Below are 23,891 nucleotides of genomic sequence, written 5' to 3'. Positions count from 1 at the left end.
TGTCAGTATATCAGCTCGGACACAGTTCACATAGTCGTATATAACGTAGTTGTGACAAGTAAGTTATATTTACATACCATCTATTCCCTCACAATATAACGGAAGTACATTTTGGTAGACGATATTAACACAACCGAAACTATTTGATATTGAACAACTACGGATAGAAAAGAAAATCTAGAAATTAAAAGGCAAACAAAACAGATGAAATTTTTCAGCCAGACAGGATTGAAACATAATAAACATATAAATATCACCTTGTGTTCAAAGTGACATTAGTAGTACACATTAGTTATTAAACCTGAAAACACTGGAAAAAAATTATTACACTGTTTTGTGAAACACTATTCACTTAATAAAATATAACAAATTGACAGGGAGACAGGGAGACATTGAAACGTGTGTCTTGATAATATCAGTACAGGCTTAATATCCTTACTTGTGGTGTTAGAAAGATAAATTGATGACTTTCAATTATTTATAGTTTGCTGTGTATATTTGAATAAAAAAAAACAATTTAGTAGTCATCCGTTGGAGATGTTTATATAAGTATATCAATTATGCACGTATTTGGACATCTTTGCTTCCAACTTTGAGGTTTAATGGTTCCTGCTGAAAGTGAATCCAGAAAAATGCTTCGAATGCATGAAATTTATAAAGTGATATCTACATTTCGTTTTTTAATTAAACAGATAATCTTGAACTATACGTTCAAACGATTTTTACTAGTTAAGCCCATTAGTTGAATGGAAATCCGGTTCAAATTGCTAAGTTCCAACAAGTTATTATACATTATATACATTAAATTGACTGCTATATTGAAGGGTCAACACATGACCAAAATCGCTCTACATTTAATGAAATGATGAATACAGTTCCTGACGTATTCCCAATTACAGATTATGTGGGAGATATATCTTCAGCAAATCATGATGGAAAGAATACGAAAACAGAAACATACACGTTTGAAACTAAACGTAAGTTTATTTTGCGTTCAAATTCTTTTGTGAAATTAGAGCTCTTTTTTATTTGTTTAATCATCAACATTTAGACACAAAAAATGTATGTTGAAGGGCATAATTGTTTTAAATCGTAACTTGCTAAGGCATTACACGTAGACCAGCGGTAGAAAAATAAAAGAATACATTTAATGCACTCAAAGAGCACAAAGCCAATCTATATATCACTGAAAAGAGAAAATAGTGAACTTTTAGATTAATTATGCCGTAAGCCTAAGAAATGGTCATAATTTTGCATAATGGAGGTCAGATGTCAACAATTATATATTTCCAAATATTGTCTTAACTTTATAGCTTGTTGTTCGGTGTGAGCAAAGGCTCCGTGTTGAGGGCCGTACTTTGACCTATAATTTTTTACTTTTTATACATTGTGACTTGGATGGAGAGTTGTATCATTGACGCTCATACCACATCTTCTTATTTATATTAAGTGTTATTTTTGGGTTAGATTTAAGAGTATAAAATATATTAAACAATCAGAGGACATTATTGCGTTCAGCATATATGAAGCCTGTAGGAGATATCATTTTTTTTAACTAATTTATTTTTTAAAGTTGAAATTGACGTTTTTTATTAGATAAGAAAATTTGTTTATTTTTTACTTTAATTTGTTTCCATACAAGGATGACATTGAACTATGGTTATAAAAAAATACATAAAAATGAAGTCTTAACACGACTTGTTACTTTTTAAAACTTTAACGTCAAGCAAAGGAGGAGTTAAAATTAAGTTCATTGATTTCAATTCCACTAGCTATTTTAGTAAATTTTTGACATTTTCATTTAAGACAAAAGCTGTCTATAATATTTGTGTTGTAACATCAAAATGTATCCGTATAAGGTTTATAAGATATATTAGTATCATATCAACGTTTCTAGACGATATTTGCCGTCGAAATGCCCCGATCGCCCTATCTTCAAAAACGGAAATAGCTTTTGTATCAAACTACCATAAACGTATTAATATATAAAGTCATTAGCATGTTTAAGATGCAAATAGGTCAGACAATCAAGCATCATCAACATCATCATCATCATCATCATCATCATCATCATCATCATCATCATCATCATCATCATCATCATCATCATCATCATCATCATCATCATCATCATCATCATCATCATCATCATCATCAATATCTGTCAGGTGTGTATTAATATTTTGAAAAAGGTCTGATACTTGACATTGACAAAGTTCAGTACAGGACAAATTCTGTTCAAAACACACACAACCCTTACTGCAAACTGATTTTCCTTTGCACGTGCAATAGCAAAATCAAAAGATCAAACACATCAAACGAATGAAAGCAACCGTCACATTCCCGACCTGGCACAGACATCTCCCCATGTAAAAAATAGTGGAACAAACAAAACGTAAGTACGCTATCGTGGTCAATTTAATTTTCATATTAGACATCTTTTTCTTAATTGTTAAATAATTCACACATAAAACATTAAGAGTTCTGATGTAATATTGAACGGTTTTTATTTTGTTATCTTTTTTAAAGTATCACTCAACTTTTGTGTATTATGTCGTTTTATTTATATAATCCATAACATTCAATTTTAAAGGGCTCTGTGGAGCAGTAAATTCAAAAATATCGGTAGTATTCTCAAAGCTAGTAAATGTATCAAAATATATTAATTTGCAGTGGAATCAATTGAAACTGCTACTTGTAAGATGTTCATATCATTATACAAAAAAAAATCATGGATCGAACCAGGAGATTATTTCCGATTACAAAAGTCCCTATAATATAATGGAAACATACACATTTCTGCTAGACCAGAACAGTTTCAAGGCTATTTTTAACCCCTAACTGTATTCAAAGGACAACATGCAACTGAAATACACCATGGAAAAAGTATTTGACATTGACTAAAGTACGTATCGGGAGTATACTACAGCTAGATATAAAAGTTTTCTTAATAAGATTTCAAACTTTTTAATCTACAATTACCGGGTTTGCGTATATGCATGCATTTGTCATGTTTGTGCTACATTGTGTGCTAACTGTTGTATTCATCATTATTAGTTCTTTATTTTCCTTTAAGCATTTCGGTTTATCCATTTATCAATAATTTTAAAGTTAAGAATACAACGTAAATCATAAGTTTGATTTCAGCTCTCCATTATACTTCACAGTATGAAATTAAGGTAAAATTTGATTCCTACAATTGCCAACATCGCAGTTTCGATTTTGGTATGAACTGTAAATGATCATACTTAATTAACATTTTGACTAAAATATACTATGACGTGGTTATATCAACAAGAACAATCTTATTCATACCTTTTTTTTTAAATCTAGAAATATAGAAAAGACGTGTACTGAAAAATAAGGAAAAGCATGTTTGTTTCAATTTCCTATAAATTTTATTATATACAGTGGCGGATCAAGAAATTTTCATAAGGGGGACCCACTGACTGCCATTGAGGGGGCCCGCTCCAGTCATGCTTCAGTGATTCCCTTAATAATCAACCAAATGTTTCCCAAAAAAAGGGGCCCGGGGACCCTGCCCCCCCCCCCCCCCCCACCACCACCACTTTTAATCCGCCTCTGATATAAGATAAATATTTTGATGACTATTTTTTCTCATTTGTTTAAATTGCGTTGTAGATTTTTGTGTGTTGATGATTTGTCCTAAATCGTTATTTCATACTCTGTACAATCCTAAAATAGACATGGGTTCCTTTACTGGCTGGTTTCATTTTAGACTGCAAATGCAACTCCAGAATATTGAACAGTTCTGTCTGGCAGTTAATCGGTAGTTTGTTTGGAGGACTTCTTATTTGCAGCATATGTTTAAATATATATTGCTTACTAAGACGAACAAAAAATTCAAATTCAGAAATAGTTTCAGAAATTCCACTTGCAGTTCAATACTTTGACATTGGATCCATTATTGATAACATTGCGAGTATCCACGACGTACAAAACAATGAACAAGAATCAGTACATAGTGTCAGTGGAGCAGCTCCTGAAAATACCAGCAGTAGCATATACTCTCTTGAAAAGGGGAGCTCTCCGGACAGTTCGGTACAAAGTGTTTCAAATCCACTGCTGAATGTAGACGAATATGAAAATCCGTATCAGATGATTAATCTTGAAAATATTCAACCTCATCTATATAGTACAATAGGTACAAATATGTACCAAAACACAATTATTTTTCAAAAGGAGATACTAAATGAACACACTGAACATACTATTCAAAACGTCAAAGAAAGAGATCCATGGCTAATAATTTACAAGAACACTAATGCAAATGCCTAGAAATGAATTGTGATTTTTAATACAAAGGAATAGATGCAAAATATATTGAAAATCCTATATACCACTTGAAAGCATGAAAGATGAAACAAAACGGTCAAGAAATTAACTCGGCGAAGATGTGAAAATTATTGCCTTGGATTAAGTTGTTTTTTTAAATAAAATAAAATCAGTAACTTTATGGTATTAATCATAGATATGAACTTAATTCAGTAAGTGAGCTGCACAATGCAGATTATTTACAGTAACATATCCTTCTTTCCGACTTTATTTTGAACTTTCCCACCTTTTTTACCGATAGATCCAGGTCGACGAACCTATCAACTAGAAGTATTGTTTATTTTGTTTCGTTCTGACATTGCCACTAATTAGATAGTAAACAGGGATCAATACATCCATTTCTTTTATAAGCAATGGAAATTTCTCATGATGGAGTCAAAATTCGGCATTACACGCAAGGTTATTTTATAGGCCCATAATTTTTGTGATGAGCTTTGGACTACATTATGTACCATCAGTAGTGTTAATATGACCACAAACATTGTTGTATTTATTTGTCTTTGATGAGTTCCAAATGTTGCCATGAATTATTGTTTTTTATATCTGAAATGAGTAAATGCAATATGTCATATGAATTGTAGAACGTACAAAACGAATTAGTACACAAAAAATTGTATACAAATAAGTTAGAAAAAAAAAAAAAAAAAAGAAATGAAACATTTTAGATTAAAAAAGGAAAACAATATTTCGATAAGTTCATTGTATAACAATGAACTTTAAATCAGAATGCATAAAATTGTGGTAGTACTTCAACACCCCTATCCACCTTTCTTGTTCACAATACCTGAACACCCTTACAACGGATAGCTTCATTAAGAATAATTGAAAACTATGTGGTTCATGTCTGAAACTTTGTTCGAATCTATACTCTTCCAATTGAAAAATTAAAAGCCGACAATGATATTTTCAAAGACAAACTTCAAAACAGTACATATTTTTTCTTATAATTTTAAAAGGTTTACTCTCCACAAATTGTCAATTCAACATGTTTCGTAAACTTCTAACAAATGTTACGGCCAGAAATCACCTTTAAATTGTAGCCAAAAAAAGACGAAAATCTAAAATAAATTAAACAAGATTTATTATACAATTTCACAAGAAATATTATACAAGTTGAGATGCCAACTTAACTGTTAAAATATACGTCCGATCCTTTGTATTTTTTTTATCCGGAATTCTTATCTTAACTGTTCGGAATCCAATGTAAACATATGTCCAATACGTTCACTATCTAGTATGATGTTGTTCGTAAATAAGAATGTCAATCCAACAACTCCAGAGAACTTCTGAGAATACAAGTATATCAATGTCTGTCTGTCTAATTTCGGTGTCTGTATATATAGTTGTCACGGAAACGTCTATAACCCTGAAGAAGGGAAACTCCTAGAAAACTATAGAAGGGAAACTTCTATAATACTGTAGAAGTTTTAATTACGCATCGTAGATTATGATCATTCCGGAATTTTTATGTAAGTCAAATAGAAAGTTCTAATCCCTCCATCAGTATCTATGATTGTTTCAGAGATTTCTAGACTGCACAATTATAACATTATTTTGTAAACAACTATAAATAGTAAACACCCCAATTATATATATTACAAGGCCAAAAAAACAAATTATGTCTAGATAAATAAACATGGTAATTACAATATCATAACACGAGACAAAAACTACCTGTCCTCCGTGATAATAAATATTTGAAATGATTTATCTGTACAGATTTTTGTTATACGTTATTTTATTTACCTTAAACATTTGTTAATTCACTGAGTTGAATAAAAAGTGGAGAAAAAGAACTAGGATCATTCACAACAATTTCGTACTTTTCCCCTGTATTGCAAAACGGCGTTATCGGTTGTCTTTGATTATAACTAAATGTAATTGTGCTTCTGTTGAATGCTGATCTTTGATATATATTTTTTTAATCAATCTATATTCGGGCCATTTAAAGCTCGACCTAGTGTGCATAAATTTGTCTATTGTTATATCGGAAGCTGACATTTGAAATTCTTTATTCTCGTGTTCTTGTTGGTTGTTGTTTCATTGGCGTACAATCACGATTTGTTGCTTGGTGTTCATTCCACAGCAATATAGTTCGTTGACATACTATTTTTATTGCTATTCCTAACATCGTCATTTCCAGTCGATCCGATAAACAGTTTGTTGGTAGACGATTTCCTCATTCACTTATAGAAACAGTGACAGGTGTATCAATTATTAATTTTAGGAAGACATAAGACAATTACATAAGTTTGTATTAAATATAAAGTTAGCATTGTTCTTTATTATGAAAGATTAAAATTTAGAAAATCTTGATTTTCATATTAGTTCAATTATTTAGGCATAACATTCTCATGTGATCGCAAAGAGTCAAACGATATATAGAGGTACAGATATAGAAGAGAGAAAGAGACACAAATATAATGCACAACACGTAACAGTTGACTTTTTTTCTCTGAGTATGATTTAATTTAACCAAAAAGTTGATATTTGTATCTATCTTTGTTCCGCACAAGGTTTGACTAATTTTCTAACTATTACACCAGTAAGTTAGCGGTAAAATTAGATTGGACTGGTTTCGGATGCAATATACTGCTTAAACTATTGACAAATCAATACCTTCGGGGTGTGTCATTAGATTGAGGAATTGCATGCTTTGCCAAATACGAAATGATGACCTTTTGAATGTCAATTTCATATGGATTATTTCAGTGGACATAGTCATTATGAATGCGCTCTTAAACAACCAAAGAATTCCATGCAATATATATACCACATATTCTTATTTTCATATTGACTTCAAGGTTTGTTTCTCGTGCTTTGTGGATGCAGTACAATGTGTCTCCGTGCATGTGGTGTATGCCCTGATATTTTACAGTTAGTGTTTTTCTTAGGTGAGAGTCTATAGTTTCTACTCTATTATTGTAATGACGTTCTTACACTAAATCCATTGGATGTTGAATGTATACTGGATGATATGTGTGTCTTAACTACATTATTTTTACCAGTTGTTATTGGCTTTGAATCACCTTTCAGTAGCTGTGATTTCTCTCACATATGTACTATGTGTCCTAAATGTTTCTATTTGTTGTTTATTTGTGCTTTGTATCCATTAGATATGTTAATATAAAAATAAGATGTTATATGATTGCCAATGAGACAACTCTCCACAAGGGACCAAATGACACAGAAATTAACAACTATAGGTCACCGTACCGCCTTCAACAATGAGTAAAACCCATACCACATAGTCAGCTATAAAAGGCCCCGAATCATAAGTCCTTTTCAACTGATTTTCAGAGTTTGTTCTTATGTAGTGCTCTAACACCTCTGTCCCAAATAAGGGGGCGGGTTGGGTAACCACAAATATGTCTAACTCCGCAACATTCTGTATGTGCCTGTCCTAAGTTAGGGGCTTATAATTCAGTGGTTGTCATAAGTTGCTGTATATGAAAAGAGAGGCGAAAGATCCCCAAGGGATATTCAGACTCATAGGTCGAATTCAAACGGACAGTGACATTGCAAAAAAACGAAAAACGACGAAAAGACAAGCAGTACACAAACAACATCAAGGAAAACTAAAGACTAAGCAACACGAACCCCACCAAAAACCGGGGTGATCTCAGGTCCTTCAGAAGGGTTAACAGTTCCTGCTCCACGTGTGGCATCCGTCGTGTTGCTCATGTAAGTACAAATCCCGAGATAAGTCTATTTAGGTATGTCATATTCGAAAAAATGAGGACGAGACAGTGGTTTCGAGAAATGGAACATATCTGTGAAACAGATATTACATAACGGTCAACCAACTAGTTATGGCGTCCGTAAATTTTGCGAAGGTATAATTTAAACTTTATCACTTGGAACTTTTGATTTCATAGCCTATTCGTTAGCAGTAACACTTTATCAAGGAAATCATGATGGGAAAGGCATGTTAAGGAATATTGTATCAATTAGGAGATATATACTCCATATGCAGGTACTGCTGGAATGTTGCTACATAGAAATGGAAAGTTCACAGTTTTGAAACTGAAGCTGAGATCCTCTCTTTTGTCGTAAAGTTTAGTTCTCAACCCACCCTCGTTGTCAATTTCGAAATGTAAGTCAAGATATGAGGCATACTTTACTGTATATTTTGTATACTTTATTTTAAGTTCAATGGGATAGATGCGTTCAACATAGTCACCAAACTTTGAATTATTTAGTGAGATGACATCATCTTTTAAGCGGAACGTGAAGTTAAAGGATAAAGGTAGCTTCTTTTCATTCTTCCTAAGAAGCTCCTGTATGAATAAAGCCCCATATGAATAAAGGAATAAGTCGGCAAGAAGAGAGGCACAGTTGGTTCCCATGGGAATGCCGATTGTTTGTTGAAAAACACGTCCTCCAAACGCTACAAATATGTTGTCAATCAAAAAATCGAGCATCTTGATTATGTAAGTTTCAGAGAATTTTTTGTTTGAATCAGAGTATTTTTAACGAAGTACGCTTTATACCTCACTAAAAAAAGATACTTGTACCTCCGTCGGCCATTTTTTTAATGAAATAAAGTAAGACCAATTCTTTCAACTTGTCTTTTAGTTTGGAATTGGGAATACTTGGGTAAAGTGTAGAAATGTCAAATGTTTTAATTATATTGCAAGAGAAAGAGACTTAGATTGTATGTACTCTAACAGATCTTTCAAATTTGTATGTATCAACATCTAATCTCGCCGCCTCTAGAGTATGTAGTTTCACAACAACTTGAAGCTTGGCTTTGATTGCTGATAAAATTGATGTTAAAAATCTAGAAAGAGGTTACGTGGAGCACTTGGAAGACCCAGATTAGATTTAAGTTTATTGTTTTGTACAAGAATCAGGCCGTGAGTTTTCTGGTTTGAATTGTTTTACATTTGTCATATCGGGCATTTTATAGCTTGCTATGCGATATCGGTTTGTTTATTGTTGACGGCCGACCTATAGTTTCTATCGGAAATGCATCTGCTGTGGTTCACGTTCCATAAAAAATCGGTTCTCCTTGTCGCCAAAGCAAATCGTTCGTACTGTCGTCAACTCTTCTGTATAAACTTATTCACAATGAGTAAAATTGTTCAACTTCGTTATTGAATTAGTTCGTGCTCCATTTTATTTTTTTTAAAGTAGTTAGTTTTGGAACTCATAGTTACAATGTAATACAAACATTTTGGAATTTATAAAGTCACATGATTACGGAAAATGTACAGTTTTATCCGCTTTTGTTTTTCCGTACTATTGACCTTTTTCAAAGATCCGTTGATCAGTTGTCCTGAAGAATGCGTCTTATTGACTGTTCTCGCAAACAGCTTAAACTTCAATTAAATGTTGTAAGTGGTAAGTCTTGGAATCTTGTGTGTTTCAACATTCTGATTGGGCTGTCATATGATGAATTATATGCATATGAGTTTAGAGACAACTACTGTACATTTGTTTTCATTAAGCATGCCCTTTAAATTCATTATCTCGTCCTCAGATCCATTTAATGCATTCATGATGAGATTTTACAAAATTTCAGAAAAAAGTAGATATCTAGCTATTCATTATCATAAGTATCTTTTTATATCATTTAAAAATTTGCTGTGTTTAGCTTTAGTCAATTTTTTAATTTCGTATGTGTTCAAAAATGCATTTTTGAAAACTGCTTAAACATCTTTACCTTTTTGTTTATAGTTGGATATATGAGTACATTTATGAATTGAATAGATCAAGATAGTTAAGAAAAGATTTATATCATGATACATAAGATCATGTACTTTATAGCCCAATAATACAGTTTTTATATTAAATATATGTGACCCTATCTTGGTATTGCATACAAGCACATAAACTTTGTTCCAAAATTCATGAAAGTATTGACATTTAAGAAAAAAGTGTTTGTAGTCTTTAGTCAAATTACACAGGTATGTTCCGTTGTTGTAGTAAAAAGTAAAATAACAAAAATACCGACCTCCAAGGAAAATGCAAAACGGAAAGTCCCTTATCAATTGTTTACATATTTTAAGAGGATGCAATGGAGCAATTTCCCTCTTAACATTTTCTTTTTGTTATTTATTAAACTAGAGGCTCTCAAGAGCCTGTGTCGCTCAACTGATTATACTTAGGTTTTGGAAATCATGTTAAAATAGATTTAAATCATAACAGATACCCTTATAATGAGTGAGGCCAACTTTGGTTTAATATTGGCCCTGTAATTTAATAAAAAATCCTGGTGGCCATCTTGAACAGTAAATCAGTAACAAAGTAGCAACACTTCATCAGCACCTCATAAGAAACATTTATGCCATGTTTGGTTTCATTCCATTCAGTGCACCTCTAGAAGAAGCGTTTATATGTATTTCCATTAGGTCTTATGTTAAAGGAAGTCCCCTCGCTGGCGGCCATCATGTATAAAGGATCAGCTTCAAAGTAACAACACTCAGTCAGCACCTCATTCGGAACATTCATACCATGTTTGGTTGCAATCCATTCAGTGGTTCTCTAAAAGAAGACATTTGTATGTATTGTCAATAGGGTCCTTTGTTAAACACTGTCCCCAGCTGGTGGCCATCTTGGATGATGGATCGGCTTCAAAGTAAAAACACTTGGTCAGCACTTCATAAGAAACATTCTTGCCATGTTTGGTTTCATTCCATTCAGTGGTTCTCTAAAAGAAGACTTTCGTATGTATATCCCATAAGGTCCTATGTTAAACTAAGTCCCCCCCCCCTGGCGGCCATCTTGGATGATGGATCAGCTTCAAAGTAACAACACTTGGTCAGCACCTCATAAGGAACATTCATGCCATGTTTGGTTTCATTCCATTCAGTGGTTCTCTAAAAGAAGACATTTGTATGTATTTCCCATAGGGTCCTATGTTAAACTAAGTCCCCCCCTGGCGGCCATCTTGGATGATGGATCAGCTTTAAAGTAACAACACTTGGTCAGCACCTCATAAGGAACATTCATGCCATGTTTGGTTTCATTCCATTCTGTGGTTCTCTAAAAGAGGACATTTGTAAATATTTCCCATAGGGTCCTATGTTAAAAACTAAAAGACTAATTGAAAGAGTTGGTATTGCTTTGTTTCATTAAAAAGAATGGAGAACGTAGATACAAGTATCTTGTCTTGGGGAGGGATAAATTCTTCTTTGTAAAGAATCACACTAATTGAAACAAAAAATTCTCTGAAACTGACATTATCAAGATGCTTGATTTCTTGATTGACAACATATTTGTTATGTTTGGAAGACATGTTTTTCAACAGACTGTCGGAATTCCAATGGGAACCAATTGTGCCCCTCTTCTTGTCGACTTGTTTCTTTATTATTATGAGGCTGACTTCATACAGGAACTTCTTAGGAAGAAAGATAAGAAGTTAGCAATATCCTTTAACTCTACGTTCCGCTATATAGATGATGTTCTCTCACTAAATAATACAAAATTTGGTGACTATGTTGAACAAATCTATCCCATCGAACTAGAGATAAAGGACACTACAGATACAGTTAAGTCTGCCTCATATCTTGACTTACATCTAGCAATTGACAATGAGGGTCGGTTGAAAACAAAACTTTACGACAAAAGAGATGATTTCAGCTTCCCAATTGTGAACTTTCCATTTCTATGTAGCAACACTCCAGCAGCGCCTGCATACAGAGTATATATCTCCAAATTGATACGATATTCCCGGGCTTGTGTTTCCTATCATGATTTCCTTGATAGAGGATTATTGCTCACAAGGAAGCTATTTAGCCAAGAGTTCCAAATGGTGAAGTTGAAATCATCCCTTCGTAAATTTTACGGACGCCATCACGAGTTGGTTGACCGTTATGGAATAACCGTTTCACAGATGATATTGGATATGTTCCTTATGTCGTAACTACAATGCCCTTCCCTTTTCACGAATGTGAATTACCTAATTAGACTATTCACCGGATTTGTAATAACATACGCAACACGACGGGTGCCACATGTGCAGCAGGATCTGCTTACCCTTCCGGAGCATCTGGAATCACCCCCATTTTTTGGTGGGGTTCGTGTTGCTTAATCTTTTGTTTTCTATTGTATGTCATCTGTACTATTATTTGTCTGTTTGTCTTTTTATTTTTGGCCATGGCGTTGTAAGTTTGTTTTCGATCTATGAGTTTGACTGTCCCTCTGGTATCTTTCGTCCCTCTTTTAAACTAAGTCCCCTGCAGGCGGCCATCTTTGATGATGGATCAGCTTCAAAGTAACAACACTTGGTCAGCACCTCATCAGAAACGTTCATGCCATGTTTGGTTTCATTACATTCAGTGGTTCTCTAAAAGAAGACATTTGTATGTATTTCCCATAGGGTCCTATGTTAAACTAAGTCCCCCGCTGGCGGCCATCTTGGATGATGGATCACCTTCAAAAGTAACAACACTCGGTCAGCCCCCTTAAGGAACATTCATGCCATGTTTGGTTTCATTCCATTTTGTGGTTCCCTAGAAGAAGTTCAAAATGTAAAAAGTTAACGACGACGAAGGACGACGGACGCCAAGTGATGAGAAAAGCTCACTTGGTCAGGTGAGCTAACAAGAAAAAGCATGTTGTTGCATGTTACTCATTGGAGTGATTGATTCTAATTTGAAGATGTTTTTCCATTTAAAGAATCCTATAGGTCTCTCATTAATCCGGATATTTAAATGGTTGTATATTTCTTTAGATAACATATTTTCAATTAGTTTAGATGTTCTGTTAACACATGTAACAGTCAAGGACAAGTTTAAATTTGTTTTACGGAAGTTTTCAAGGATTTGTCCGATTTTTATGTATTTAGCCCCTATTTTGGAATTGAACTTTTCAGTTTTGAAAATTCTGAGATCCAATTAGCATGATTAGGTTTTAAGGGTTGATTTCTCCAATAAATTTTTTTTTGAAAAATGCCCTTTATGATCAATGATATCATTGATTAACATAAAACCATCTTTTATCCAATTAAGATAAACTAAACATTTTTCTTTAAATTTTATATTTTTGTTTCCCTACAACATTTGCTGCCTAATATTTTTAAAGTTTGTGATGGGTATGTTACTTGTTGGTGTATTATATTTTTTGCTTTGTACCAGCTCTTTTATATGTTTAGGTAAAATTAGGGTAATGTATTACTCAAAATTAGGTATTGAGTTTATGTTGTCTGGCATCATATGAAATATAAGTTTGTTTTTATCAAATTTGTTACAATAATATGTTGAAATGAAAGAGAGGCGAAGGACATTCAAACTCATAAGTCGAAAATAAACTGACAACGCCATGGCTAAAAAAGAAAAAGACAAACAACAGTACACAAAACAACATAGAAAACAAAAGACTGAGCAACACGGATCCCACCAAAAATGACTTTCCAATTAGCAAATTCCTTTGAACTTAATCTTTTAACCCATGAAATTTGTAATGCATCTAAGGAATTATCAATGTTTGTCACTTTTAGACCCCCGTTTGTGTCATCTCTGCTAATGTTGAACGTTTTATCTTTTCTTGTTTATTGTTTCATATAAAATTGTATATAAGTGTTTGAAATCTTTTATGTAGATGAGGGGTATGGAAACAACTGATGCTAAAATAGTCAGATTGGGAAAGATAAGTGACTTAACACCTGTTATTCGACCTATCATTGTTAAAGGTTTTTTTTCCCAATCAAATGTTATTTTTTTTTACTGTTATATTATTTGTTCAATATTTAATTTGTCACAGTTGGCTTTATCTAACACAAAGTAGACACCATAACGTTTTATTGGTTCTTTGCCCCCAGTGTATATTCTCAAAATTTTCTTTACAATGTTTGAGTCTATCCAACCATATACCTTCTGTGTTAGATTTATTGAGTTTTAAACCAGAAAGTGTTTCAAATATTTCTATAAGTTCAATGCTAGGCTAATTTCATTTTTAGAATAAAGAAAAAGTGTTGTGTCATCAGCCAATTTGGAAATTTTTAGACTATGCGTTTTATCATCAAGGTTGATTTGACAACCTTAAATATTAGAATTTTGTCTTACTCTACATGCGATGATTTCAAGTGCTATAACAAAAATTAGAGAACTTAACGGACATCCTTGTTTTATCCCACGGTGAAGGGTGTAGGTTTCTGCGATCCAGAAGTTATTCGACAGGCACCCTTTAGTATCATTATTTAAAGTTTTAACCCATTTTAAGAAGGAGTGTGGAAACCAAATTTTGATAGGGCTTCATACATGAAGGGCCATTCAAAAGAATCAAAAGCCTTAGAAAAGTCAATGAACAATAAAACTCCATCTATATTAAATTTTTCTGAGTAATCTATAATATCTTGAATCTGGCGAATGTTCAAACCTATGTAACGATTTTTTATATAACCATTCTGATAACTATGAATAAATTTGGACAACACCACCTATAACCGTTTTGCTAAAGGAATAAAACCACTAATTCAAAGCTCCATTGCTTTCTATGTTAAATTTCATCAACTTCAAGCATTAATGGCTACTTTGTCTTTAGTTCAAATAAAGTGGCAGTCATTTAATGTCAAAACTGTACCTTATTCTGACTAGTGCTGAAAACTTCAACATACAAATGTACCTTTATTTGCATAATAGAGCGCACTGGTTCCCAGATGTTTGGTAGTACAAAAATAGGTACTTCTGATATGAACAACAAGGTAAATGTGACCTCCTATTATAATTTCATATATTTTTTTATCGTTCAAAAGAAACTTTCAACAAAGTTTTTATAGTGATCCCAAGTCCTTCAGCTTCCATTTGATACCAAAATTGACAAATATTTTACATATTGACAAAATTACAGCTATGCGTATGAACTATTTTGTTTAAAATATGTACTAGTTTCTTGTATATTCTTTCTGACCAGGCCCGAATTAGTGGTTCTATACATATAGCAGCACCAAACTTGTTATATTGACTTCTGCTTAACTTATTTTCCTTCTGTGATCTATTCCTAGCATAGAACAACAAATAAAGCTTTTGTCAAAAAACTGTATCACTGAATTCAAGCTCAAATTAGACTGGTAATAACATATGGGTTATACAAATAAAACTCCATATGGAGAATAATAGTGACCAATATGAAACTTTTTCAATTATTTCCAGTTCTTATTTGTTAATATATACTCATATAACTATTCTTGCCTATATGTCTTATTTTTATCAGAGATTCTTCATTGAATATAAATAGAGTTGTCCAAACATAAAATATGATTTAATTTTGTCCCCTCCTGTTTTATATGTTGGAAAAGGAGTGTGTTTTGATAAAACCATACTTTTATATAAAAAAAACATGGATTAACAAGAGCAATTTAAGTATCTCCCAGATAGACAACTCGCTAAACTGGTTGAAAATTGCATTTCAAGTGAGATTTTCATGAGTTTAAAATTCCTATATAACTATATATCAATTTCCTTAGAAATAAATGATACACTAAGAAAACAAATAAAACATGAACACTCACTAGATACTTTGACCAAAAACTATATGTTTACTACAAATCAGTCATAATATACATGTTTCATTGATTTCAGTATTAAATAATGCAAAAAATTAAACTTCAGGTTTAGTCTTAACCATGTTAACTATATGCATGCTAAATGGCAAAAAAAAGGCTGAAATACCTTATTGTAGCAATTTGAGGGCTGTAATTTGACACCAACATAATTGTTACATACAAAAAAATAATGTAACATGATAGATAACAACAAAGATGACCAATTTTTATTGTAATGGGAATGATTTCTAAAATTTGAATTTCACATGCCTTTCAGTAATAGAAATAAAACCACTAATGCCCATTGGTTTCTATGTAAAATTCTGCAATTTCAAGCATCAATTGCTACTTTGTCTCAAGTTCAAATAAAGTGGCAGTCATTTCATGTTAAAACTGTACCTTATCCTGAATTTTTCAACATACCTTTAATTCCATATTAGAGCGCACTGGTTCCAGGAAGTTTGTAATACAAAAACAGGTACTTTTGATCTGAACAACAGGGTAAATATGCCCTCCTGTTATATTTCATATATTTTTTTTTTTATTATTCAAAAGAAACTTTCAACAAAGTTTCCATAGTGATCCCAAGTCATTAAGCTACCATTTGATACCAAAGTTACCCAAATATTTCACTTATTGACAAAGTAACAGCTATGCGTAGGAGCTATTTTGTTTAAAATATGTACTATTTTGTATGTTCTTTCAGACCGGGCCCGAATTAGTGGCTATATATCTAAGGCATAGGCAATAAGCTTAGTATCCACATTTAATTAAGTAATTGGTATGTCGTTATCTAATGATAATGGATCATTTTTTTATAAAGAAGGGAGACAATACTATTTTTTTTGGAGAATTGTCATTTCTTTTTTTTGATAACATGTATTAAATACTTTCACTGCAGATTCTTTTAGGTTTGACCAAACAGTACGGTAAAATTCTACACTCAGACCATCTAGTCCAGGGGATTGATTAAGTTTCATATTGAATATAGCATTTGTACATTCTTCTATTGTTATGTAGCAGCCCAATAGTAGACTTTAATTATTGGATAGTGTTTGATCTATCTTTGTTTCACTAATATATTTCTTTTATTTTTGGAAGGGCCTGGTTCTTGTCTTTCATTTTTGCTTATGTGCTTTGTCTTTATGCCATTTTGTTTTTTCTTTGTTGACATATTCGTTTGTTGTTATAGTGATTAAGAATATAAAACGATGTTGACTGCTGTACCCCTTTTTTGACATTTTCACCTATTATGTCTGTTTGTATTGTTCACACATTGTTGTCAATATAATGGAATTGTATGCGACTGTCATACGAGTGAGAGGTTTATCTAGCTCTTACACTAGGTTAAATCCACAATTTTCTACATAAGGAAATGCCTGTACCAAGTCTTGTTTTCCATTCGTTTAATGTGTTTGAGCGTTTGATTTTGACATTTGATATGGTACTTTCCGTTTTGAATTTGCCTTAAAGTTCGGTATTTTTGCTATTTTACTTTTTTTTATACAAGTTTTGGTAGTAGTTTTTCCCAAGAATTAGTATATCCGATGGGTCTGTAACTGTATTACCTTGATCATTTTTAAAGCAGAAATAGTTTTCTTTGTTTTTCTTGATTTTTCAAGACCTAAAAAGCATTTTGTATTTTTCCCCTTCTTCTGCCCTTCTGACTCGGGACTTTATTTGTGCACCTCTATTTTCCCTTATGTATCAATTTTGTAAATTGTTTTCTACATTGTTCATTTCTATTTTAATATTTGCTGAAGTACTTGTTTTTACATATAAGCATTACAACTTGTTTTCTAAAATTGTTTGTCATTTTTACTTTCAGCCTCTTGTTTGCAGTATGCCATTGTTTCCTCTCTTACTTCAGTTTTGAAAATGTCCCAAGTTACTCTGGGATCATTATTTTTTGGTGAATATTTTTTTCTTTATAGGTGGCAATTAGAATAATTACTATTTCTCTGTATTTTGCATCTTTAATATACTATTATTTATCTGAAACCTTTGCATTTATTTTGAGCTTTAGGTATTATTTGTATTGAGATGGCATGATGATCTGTATGTGAAATTAGTACAGGTCTTATGTCTGCTGATAATATGTAAGGTCTGATATCATGGCTTATTAGAAAAAAATCAATTTTGCTTGCAATATTTATATTGCTTTTTCTTCTCCAATGTAACTGGCTGGTGTTTGGTTTAGTTCTCTCCATATATCAATAAGTTTATGTTTTTTATAAGTTGTTTTAAACTATTCACCGAGTTATTTTTATTATTAGAACTAATCTTTTCTATCATTTGATGTTAAAGTTTCATTCTTACCATCCCCATTACTTTTTATTCCTAAACGGTTATTATCAATGATAATATTTATTTTTTTGAAAAATGAGTTTCTGTTTCGACGTGTATTTGGAGCCTACACATTCAGTAGTGTAAATATATAACGATCAAGTTATAAATTAACGAGTATTCTTCTTCCATCATGATTTCTAATTTCACAATGTTTCATTAATAGTTTTATGTTTTGTGTTTTCCTTGGTTAGTATTGATACCCCCTTGATTGAGAATTTCCAAAACTGTGGTAAAATTTCCCTTTTATCTCATTGTTTATGACTTTTTCATTATTTCAATATTACACTTTTGGTTTTTGCACCATAGGTTTGGTCTTTCTCTTTTTTCTTTTTGCCCATAGCTTTGACAGAATTAGGAATATATATGTAGTTTTTTCTCATTATAGATGTACTTATTTATATATAAGTATTGCATGTATTGTTGTGCACCAAAAAAAGTATACAAATAATCAATCTATTGAACCAGAACTTGACATACCTTCTTCTTTGCATTGTTTATATATATGTTAACAATCATTTCTATATTCCAAATGTCTATACCAGTACACAATAAAGACAATAGACAATAGTTTGAGCATAACAATTAAATAAATTGATGTCATAGTAACAAATTACAAAAACTTAAATTGTTTAAATACACATATGAGGTATGCAGATTTGGGTAAATTTCTGAATTACATAATGTCGTAAGTTTAGTAACAACAACTTCAATGACAATGAACATTATCTTGTATGAGACATAGTTATCAATATACATGATATATGGTTTACTTTAATTTCCTTTTATTTTCAACTTGCTTGTATTTTAAAGAAATTTTCAGTTTTATTATTGTTTACTTTACTTTTATTTTCAGGTTAATTCTGTTGTTTGGCGAAGATATTGCATGTTGCATTTGCACGATTTTACTTTTTTGAGTTTCATGATACACAAATAGGAGCAATTTAATTTCCGTTTTGTGACGACTGTGATTTGGATGTGGAGTAGTAGCATAATGATGTAACAACTTAACTGGTTTTTGCTATTTTCTGTGCTCAATAATTTTAATGCGTTTTAGAATATCCAATGAAAATTAAGGAATAAGTGTGCAAGAAGATGGAATTTTCGTGCAGTGTTTGACCTAAATTTGTAAGGATTTAATAGACATGATAGACTTGGATTCTTGACATAAATAAATGTGTGGTAGTTAGATAATGTGTTACTTTAATTTTTCTGTTCTGATGTAGGAACATGTGCGTGATCTAGGTTTTTCCAAGTAATTGAATACATTGAAACAAAGTTTGAAATGTACGTTTATACATGTATTTGAATATCTTTGCATATGAAACGGTTGATGTGGCATTACTTTTTGCTGACATAAACTCTTTGTTGAAGTTTTCATTTACAAAACATTTGATACATGTGTTCCAGTTTTATGATAACTGTTAGCTAGTAGTTGATTTTGTTTTCATAAAGTGAATCAAGAAGTTTTAAAAAAGTTATATCATTCATTATCAAGAATAAATGACATGTATATCTATAATTTTGTTTAACTCATTCATTACATTATGCATAACTTGATATTATACCATATCCGGTTTTTTTCAATTATATAAGTAAAAACAACAAAAAGTGACAACACATATATAAATTTGCATAATACAGCCATGAATAGTTAAAATATGTTGGTGTATTTTGACACAAAAAGAAATATTTAAAACTTCAGTTTATTTGTTTGTTTTTAGTAAACTACATTATACTTGAATTGATGTTAAATTCAAATGAGTTAATGCCCTTTTTGGATTTTGTATAGGGACTGCGCTAAATTGAAACATCTGTTTGTTTGACATAATACCTTTAAGTTCTTCATATTTTTCCTTTGTTTTTGTTGTTTTTTTTTTCTTTTTGGGGTATCCACATCACCTGAAATATTGTTGGTTTTATATTCGAAGGAAAATGTAGATTTTGTAATTTTGTTCAATGCCTTTCCTAGTACACTCGATACTTCTTGAGAATTGGTGTTCGTTGTCGTTGATTGTGAGGTGGCTCTTGAATTTGTGTTGACTTCTATAACTTCGTCAATATACTCAGTGTTTGATCCATCACTGTCTGTTTCACTATAAAATGAGCTATTACTTTTGTTTTCAGTTAATTCTTATATGAAAAGTCTTGATATTAAATGTAATCAGATTTTTAAGCTTTACGGGCCAATTATACCAATTACTATTACAACATTTTTAAAAATCTACAATAGAATCAAAAGACATGTACAATGTTTTAAAAGATAAAATAACAAATATCACATCACATCACAGGAAAAGTGGTCCTTAATCCTAAATAGACATAATATCATCTGGAATAAAGTGTATAGAATGCCATTTTACATAACTAAAAAGTCAAAATTACAGTGGTTCAAATACAGGATCACTCACAGAATTTGGGGACAAATGAATTTCTCTACAAAATTAAAGTTATACAAAACAATAAATGTACTTTCTGTACGTACTCAATAGAAACCATAGAACACATATTCTGGACATGTCCAAACATATTTGACGTATGGGACGAACTCAATAGATGGATATATACAAGAGTCCAAGAGTGAACTACCACTTAACTTAGACATAGTCTTATTTGGGATATAAGAAAAAACGGAACAAACTACATAAGAAACCTAATAATATTATTAACTAAATATTATATATACAGAACAAAAATGCAAAGTGGACAAGTAAATATTATTTCTTTAAAAAATTATATGAAAGAAAATTTGTTTATTGAAAAAGTAATATTTTATAAAGATAAAGCATTCCAAAGAGCGTACTCCTGCTGGAACCCCTGGCTCCAACTAATAGAATAATTATACAAGTAAATTTTCAAGTAATAAAAATATCTTTCCAATCCAGGCTGTCTAGGTTATTTTCCATTGTTTTATTATTTATAAGTTTGTCAAATGATTCAAAAAACCAACTATATGTATATGTCTTGATTTTGTTGATGTACTATGGACTTACTACACTAATTATACCATATACTATGATTATTTATAGATGTAGTTTTGCCAATACATTATAAAAACATTACTTTCGTTTTCGTCAGACATGTTGTTGCTTTCATCTTTGTTAACATCAAAGCTTGGACAATCTGCCTGCTTATGACCTTGGCACTTACACATCTTGCAAACCCAATCATTTTGACAATCCCGAAATTTGTGGCCATTTTGAAAGCATTTGTTTCATACACGGTTGCCATTTGGTGATGGAATTTGGTCTGTATGGAAGACAATGGCTCTATTTTTGCCTGTTTTATGGTTCTTAGTAGGTTTTTTTCCAATAAGTCACAAAGAAGAATGCGGTCCCCCGTTTGGCAGTTTGTTAGCAACCCATCCACCCGAAGTCTTTCTTTCTCTGTCGATATCCGAGTCTGGGTATATGCGTCACATACCTCTTTCACGCTGTAGACTTTTCAGGTGGCTCACTGGGGTACATGAGTTAATTGCTTTGTAAAGCTCAGTGTGAGTAATGTACTGGTCTTTACTAGGTCTCACATCACCGAAGAGGTCGGTTTACAAAATAAATACAGTTTTAACTGAACTGAGCGTTTCTTCGGGAGTGACAGGAGGCTCACCATTTAGATAGTTTTTAGGTATTAGATCTACTTTAATGGATTCTGTGAAAGCCTTGGGTAAGTTTGTGTTGTGACTAATGACCATTTTGTTGTGTACCTGCGGTTGCATTATTGAATTTATTGTTTTACAACGAAATTTTGTCTGAAATATACATTCAATGAACTAAATTTGAACTTCTTATAATTAACAAGTATCAACAGTATACGTTTTGCATCTTAATGCACCCTTTAATCATTTTGTTTCCTCATTAACATTTTGAAGAAGGACACAAGTCGTTTTTAGGAAGGCTAGATTTATTAAACAGTATTTGAAATATGATCTTTACATTTTACGTGGTAAATTTTCATAACTATATAGTGGATGATATCAAACTGAATTCAGTTACATTAAGTTTTGATTGAAATTGGTATTTGATAGTGTGTTTGTTTTATATTTCTTTGGTATTGTAAGTGTGCTTAAGATATGTTTACGTGTTATATAAGGTATATATATATATATAATATCAGAAGGTATATGATACCTAATGAGACAACTGTAGACCAAAAACATCAATGGTGAAATTGTAAATAAAAACAGATCCTCTAAAGTGGACGAAAGGTAGGTCAGTACAGTTCCATGTGCCTAGATCAACAGCAAACTGTAAAATAACACATATGGATTATACATGGCAAACAGATAATATTCGTATAGTAAATTAAAAGTTTCAATGTTATATTAGTACAGGAAAAGCAAATGCTATTCTGTCAATTGTAAAATGATGGGAAATTCGACATGTATTGTTTTGTAAATATTCTGTTATTCAATGCTGATGATATAAAATTTTCGTTTAATGAATAATCTGCCGAAAAAAAAAAAAACACTAACATGTGAGCTATTTCAGGGAACATGGTGACTTTTTATATCTCTTCACAGCTTAACATCCTTCCAAATGTTTCTGAAAGAAACAAATTCATTCTGTAAATAGTAATGTACTCACCAGAAAATATCATTTTATCATTATGTATCCAACAGGCATGACAGGTGTAAAATGATGGCAGGAGAGCAATTCCTCTCAAATGATGAACGAAAAATATAATGGCAAGGCCTTCAGACATTGATTCCATTAACACGTTATCACCATTAATCAAGCATGTCAACAACGCTTTTTGAGAGATTCATAAATAAATCTTAGGAAGGTAGCAGAGGAACTATATGTTATACATGTACAATATGCAAGTAATTGAGAAGAACTATATTCACTGAACGTTTATATCCTTTCAAGTGTTGATTTAGATTACAATTAATGCTAATTCGTAGGTATTAATAATAAGTGCATTTGATTAGGTTTTGTAAATGGATATTTTCGTGTTTGGAATTATCAAAACGAGTCTGAGGACTGGTACCACCTGACCATTACCATCATAACCTTAGCACTCATGACAAAAACCTTTATTCATCAAAAGGTATAATAACACAATAGTTTAATACATTTATAAAGTGGTATCATGACAAAGAATATGACTAACATATGAACTGTGTCAGATCGAAATCGACCTTATGGACGTGCACGTATACATGTACATGTATAAAATTTTAATTGATTCTGGAACATTCAGATACGAAATAAAAGATGAACTTTGTTCTGTTTTGCATGGCCGGTTCTTATAGGTGTAAAACCACCAAATCATAGTACGTCACATCCGTTTGCATACGAAAATAGGTCCAAAAAAAATATTCCCTTGAATTTGACAGTTGTAGGTAATTAATCCTAGATTTCATCGCAGTAAATCATTTCTGGGTCATAATTAAATATCTTGGGTATTTAAAAGCACCATTATTTTTTTATTTGGGGTTTTTATAGAATATTTTAGAAACTTGAGGTTACATGGTTACTAAAGCTTGTACACAGGTTAATAATAGGTGAAAATTTGATTGGTTAACTTCCAGTGATGGTTATTTTCTTATATGCAATGAAATGTTATGTGAAATTTTTTCTATAGTACTGGACATGATACAACCTACTAATGCCAAGTATTTCTTTATTTGAAACAAAGATAAATTCTGCACAATTTTTTTGAAAAGTGCAAATTTAACAAAGACTAAAAGGGGAAAATC

This window comes from Mytilus californianus, unplaced genomic scaffold, assembly GCF_021869535.1.
Source record: "Mytilus californianus isolate M0D057914Y unplaced genomic scaffold, xbMytCali1.0.p SCAF_34, whole genome shotgun sequence".
Classification (NCBI taxonomy): domain Eukaryota; kingdom Metazoa; phylum Mollusca; class Bivalvia; order Mytilida; family Mytilidae; genus Mytilus; species Mytilus californianus.
The sequence above is the reverse complement of the archived record's forward strand: the minus strand, read 5'-3'. Positions refer to the sequence as shown.